The 6,139-nt window shown below is 36.4% G+C and overlaps 1 protein-coding gene across 1 annotated transcript in view; it reads right to left on the bottom strand.

The window, feature by feature from the left end:
* Positions 1 to 6,139, bottom strand: part of LOC102679045 (NGFI-A-binding protein homolog) — a 17,900-nt gene that overhangs the window by 5,897 nt on the left and 5,864 nt on the right. The window lies entirely within an intron of this gene.

Raw genomic sequence — 6,139 nt, 5'->3', positions numbered from 1 at the left:
AGTATGCGGCAGACGGTCGAGCCGCCAGGGTGTCCGACTAGTTTCTTGCAAATTTCGAGGAACTGCGAGAAAAAGCGGCGTGCACACACGTACAGCGTATAAATTAATACCGGTACCGCTGGCATGGCATCGGACGCCGCAGGTCGAGGAAAGGAACGAGAAAGAGAGAGAGAGAGATATGGTGTGTCCCGAAGAAACAACCGTATGCCTGTGCGCGACAAGGAGGGAAGGATAGAAATTAAAACAAAAGGGGGAGAAAGATAAAACGGAAGATGAACCGAGAAACGAGAGGAAGAACGAGAGGAGAGCAAAAGTATCAGCGAGATGAAGAGGAGGAGGAGGAGGAGGAAGAAGAGGAGGAGGAGGAGAAGGAGGAGGAGAGAAAAAGGGATATATTTAAGGGATGAGAAGAAAAGAGAGAGAGAGATAGGTAGCAAAAAATAAAGAGAGCGACAGGAAGCTAAGAGAGAACGATAGAGAGAAGAAATGCAGAAGGAGATACGGAGCAATACGGTAGAGCCGGCCCCTGAAAAACCTGGCCGTCAGGTCTTATTACGAAGCTGGGGCCCGGTCTCACGCTTATATACACCGACCGAGATACGAGTAAGTCCCTGACAGCAGCGGGGTGACTCGTTCCGCGAGATTTTTCTGACGTTGGCCCCTGCAGCCACGGCTGAACCCGAAGGGATATGTGGATCTTTCTAATGAGGCGCCGATCTCCTACGTTCCCCATTCCCCCACTTTTACGTTCTTTCCACTGGGTTCATTTCACGAAACGAGCATCGTTATGCTCCTCTAATAAGTGCCATAAAATTTTATTTATTTGAATACCAGCGTATTGTGAAATTAACGATTATGGATTAATATTATTGGTGAAATTTTAATTATTATACAGAGTACAATAATTATACAAGTTAATTTGTTAACTAAAACGAATGAAATTCTATAAATTCTAAATTGATCTGAATAATTGAGGTGAAAGTATATTAAACAATTCTAAATACATAGTTAGAAATGGAAATTTTAGATATATAAAAGAAAATTATAATTGAAATACGTGTATTCATATGGACAGGCAATGGTAAATTTAATTTCTCTTAGAGATTTAATTTGAGTACACTCTGATCGTAATTATCCGATAGGAAAGACTCTCTACTGAACATCCTCCTCGCGCGATCAAGTAAAGTAGCTATACCTCTGACCGACAGTCTAGGACAAGCAGTGCATTTACATAACAACTTTTTTGGCACGAGATAATCGTTTTTGTCGGCGGGGAACACGTACGCGAGTCGGAGGCAGAGTCGTCACGGCATAGCATCCAATACCGCGCACCAGGGACGCGCTAAGAAAAACCTGATCCTACCGTGGTCTCCTCAGCCTCCCTGGGAACGATGCGTACGCGCCACCTCTTTGCCACCACCGACTTTTCTCTTTTGTGTCCACAGTTCACTGTCATTCCATCACTTTTCAGCGGATTACAAGATGCTCTACTATCTTGTCTCCTCGTTCTCTTTATACTTTTTCTTTTTTATTTATAAGTCTTCATTTAGTTTTGTTAACGAAATGCTTGAAAGATTATCGATATTTAAGATCTTCTTTTACATGGATAAAGTTTCAATAATATGCTTCGCATAACTTTTAATCTCTGAGGTTATTTATGAATTTTCGTTTGAAGGTTATGTATCATACCTATTAATTTAATGTTTTTTACAGTTGATAGTCTTAATTTACTATTTTTTAAATATTCATTGTTAATGGAGTTTCTTCTTCTTGTTAATGTTTGTTTAATCTTCTTGTGAACATATCAAATAATAGTTCTAATTATTAGAAACAGCTATACTTCTAATAATTATTTCACATCAATCGATTCTATTCTCAAACGATTCTTCCACGCTCTAATTTCTTTTTCCAATTGAACAAATTTATTAAATAACAAAATTGTTTTCGTGTAATCAAACAAAGCTAAGAGACAATCTAAAGAGTTTTCATCAGCTGAAATAAACTTCGCAAAACTGAAGGAAAAGAAAAGAGATTTCCTTCGGGAATACCATCAAATGCTTCAAGAAGAATCGATAAATCCTCCAGCGTAATGGACAGGGAGAAAAGTTAGGCAGGGAATGAAGAAGCATGATCATGGTACGAAGAAATCGGGAAAGGATTAAGAAAATAACCATTCGATGGAACATATATATATAAACGAAGCTTAGAAACGTGAAGAAGGATGAACGAAGTAAAGAAGGAAGATGACGAGAGAAAAGAAAAAGGAAGCCAAGAAGGATCCAGTGGCTAAGCGAAGTGAGGTTAGGAGTGGTCTAGAAGCAGCCATCGGTAGATGAGGGAGGTGGTCCTGGGTAAAAGACGTTGGACGTGGTAAAGAGAAGAGAGGATGAGGGTGAGAGCGAACGAATGGTACAGCTTCTTTGTTCGATAGCTCACGGTACGGACGCTCTTCCGATGCAACGCAAAAACGAGTCTAGTTTCTTAGAAGCGGCCGTTCTCGCGCGGCAACGGCACCGCACACCACTGGCGGCAGCACCAGGCAGCAGCAGCAGCAGCGGTTAGTATTTCGCTTTTTACCGGCATTGTAATCAAGGAAGGGTTAGGTGAGTTTTTGTCTAGTGCCTCTGCCGCCGCTTGGACAAAACACCGGACAGATGGACTGAGTCGCCGTTTCGATCCCCCTACCTTTCCTTTCTCTCCCTTTCTCACTATTTCTCTCCCTCTTTCTCTCTTTATCTAGTTCGCGCTAAATCTTTCCCATCTCTCTCTTTCTTTCACTTCTTCTTTTTGCAATCTTTCTCTCTCTCTCAGTTTCTTGGTTATCTTCACGGCTATCCCTGTCCCACCGAACAGCCCCCTTTTTATCTCTCACGTTACTTTCCGTGCACCACCCCTTCTTCCTTCTTCTTCTTCTTCGTAGGTATATATCCCCGTTTTACCTTACCATTTTCGTTCCCTACACAGTTACCCTCTTGAGCCCCTCCCTCTAATATATACCAGCACCACCACCGATGCTTCTCTAGGATAGTATTTTACTTATCCCCACTTTTTGTCTACCCTCTCTTTCGACGATGGTGAACTCCCCTTCAAAGAGAAGGGAGGAAAAAAACTAATTTGCTGGTCAACGATCAACGAAAGAGAAAGAGAGAGAGATACTGCTATGAGATATAGAATCTTTTAACATAATATTTTGTTTGTTAAATCGTATGAGAATATTTTATTTTTCTTTCTTTTAATGCCAAATTTTTAGCGAAAAATTTACATGTTTTTAGAATACGTTTCAAAAACATTGAAATCATCATAAATCTTATACGACTAAAATTCAAATATTTTTATATTTATCATCTAAAAATATTATTATGAACTATAATGAAATAGTAGAAATATTCTTACTTCTTATTCAAAGACTATACAGATAATTACACGTTATTTCTTTTCCAAGGATAAAATCAATCATCTCTTTACGATCTCAATAAATTTGTCCCACAATTCAATAATTTATCCTTCGAATTGATTATATACATTCAGCGTTCCATATTCCATTGATTAACATCCTTCTATCTTAACACTTTCAGCCATAATCTTTGAATGGCGACATTTAAAAAATGAAGGGTGGTTCGACGATCGATTGGGCCCAGGGTAAGGAAACGTATTTCCCGTGGCTTGGGGGGTAGCAATGGTTGTAGGCAGACATTGGCTGGCTTACCGTTTTTAACTATGCAGCAGGGTGGGGCCCAAATTCCATCCCACAGCCAACCTCCATCACTTTTCCATCCCCTGCTGTTTCAAACTTCTCTCCCTTCCCTTAGGCGCATTTTAAAGTATGGTCGACCGATTTTGTGCCCGCATGCCGCGCCATCGAGAAAAAACTGGCAGTCCGTTAAAATTGCAAAACACCACGACACGTAATCTTTATTTGGTGGTGGGACAGGGCGGGATGAAATCCACGTCATCGCCGGTGAGAGACGGTTAAGTTCTTCGGCTGTGATGTACTTAATGCGTTTCATTCTTATTAACCCTTCAATGATGCGTTAAAGGTGACAAAGTTCGAATATACATTATGAAAAATTATATTAATATTGAAACAATTATCGATTTTCTTTCATTTCTTTGTAGCATAGTATTTTAATTTATATTAACGTTTACCATCAAGTATAATTATATCGAATTTTTATTTGAATATCTATAAAGTTTTTAATATCCTCCAATTATATTTTTATTCTTTATGAATCATTATTAATATTATTTATCAAAGCAGAAAAAAAAATTCATAAAATTTTGTATATCGATTTAAAATATAAATTTATACAGAAATTTCTTAACACCATGTAACATTGTTCTAATTAAGTAATAAGTAATAAGTTCAAATAAGTTCGAATCAAGATATTTTATCAATCTCGTATAAATAAAATAAATCGAATCGATCATTGTAACGAAAGAAAGAAAGAAAAAAAAAAAAACTATTAAAACGCGTATAACAACATATAGTATCACGATACAAAATATTTTTGTCTGATGCGTTTCTTCGCCTCCGTGGAAAAGTAACCGGAACGGAAAAGAAGATACTTAATCTAAGTTTCTGTTCGGAGAAACGATGACGCGTCCGCGTAGTATGGCGCAAAAATAGACAATCCCGACCGAGAGAAATAAAATGCAGAAACTCGACGGGGGAACAAAATGAAAGAGTTCGGAGGTCGACCAAAAAGATCTCTCGTCCACGTAACGAAAACAGATTGGGTAAAAAGTCGTGCGACAGGGTTCGGCCGAATAAACAGGATAAATCTGGATTCCATCGCAAATAGCGATGAGTTTAGCGATATACTTGCATGATAATCGTTTTTGCAGCCGTATCTCTCTTCTACCTGGATGTACACGGGGCCGTCTGAATCGATATCGTGAATGCGATCGAAACGTTCCGGTAATAATAAATTGCATCGGCCTTTTGCGTTTAATTATTTATATTATTGGATTGGATATGATATCGAGAAAAGAAATTAAAATTAAATGATAAATGATCAATCGAATAATAATAATAATATCTTTTATTATAAATTAAATTTTTATTTTTATTATTTTAAAAAATTATATCTTTTATTATAATTTTTATTTTGTAGAGATAGTTGAATTGATTTTTTAAAACTAGGAGAAAAATTAATACAAAATAATGCAAAATCGAGTATTTTTATATTTGAACATTTCGTCGAAGAGCATCGATTAATTTTTAATCAAAATTAGTAAATAATATAATATCGTTAAGTTATCATTATTTTTTAATATGCATAATTAATTTTAATTTATTGGTACTTAAGTGATAGATATATTAATTTTTGTCATTAAAAAACCAATTCTTATGCGTATAATGAAATAATAAAAAATTTGTTATTATTAGTTATACGTGTGATGAAAAGTAAGTTAAATAATTGTAAAGACAATATAAAAAAATATAAATCTGGTGTAAAACCTCGGAAGAAACGTTTCCCACGGGCATCCAATGTGAATAAACCATTTTTTCAGCAAGTTTTTTCTCGGGTCCAAATAAGATGAAGCAAAGGGTTATAAGCAAAACATCGGGGGCTAATTTTTTTTTTTCTTAAATGGAAGCGCTCGCCACTTTTTAGTCACACTCACACGATCTTCAAAAGCAAGGACTCGTTTCACTGTTTCGATCGCTACTTTTACTTTCCATTTATATATCTTCGATAAGTAAATATAATGGAAGCTGAATGTTATGTCAAATTGAATTAAAGCAATAATCGAAAACTATGAATAACGAATTTGATATCGAAACAGTAGAACGATATACAGACAACAATTAATTTCATTAATTAAAACCAACTAATTTTCTTATCCCATTCTAACAATATTCCATCATATGAAAAATGATAACAGCAATGGCGAACAATATTACTCGAAAAGACGAATTCAATAATTTCTTCCATATTTATCCTAATCACGTTCCAATACGTATTATCTACACGCGGAAAAATAATAAAAATAATAGTAACAATGTTACTCCCCCTCTAATGAAAAATGGAAAAAATTCAAAGAGGAAAAAAAAAAAGACGATTTCCTCCGTGTTCATCGTACTTCAACAACATTCCAACCGCAACGTAACACACCGCCCTGATAAAAAGAAAAA

The sequence above is a fragment of the Apis dorsata genome, unplaced genomic scaffold (assembly GCF_000469605.1).
Source record: "Apis dorsata unplaced genomic scaffold, Apis dorsata 1.3 scaffold_56, whole genome shotgun sequence".
Classification (NCBI taxonomy): Eukaryota; Metazoa; Arthropoda; class Insecta; order Hymenoptera; family Apidae; genus Apis; species Apis dorsata.
The sequence above is the reverse complement of the archived record's forward strand: the minus strand, read 5'-3'. Positions and strand labels throughout refer to the sequence as shown.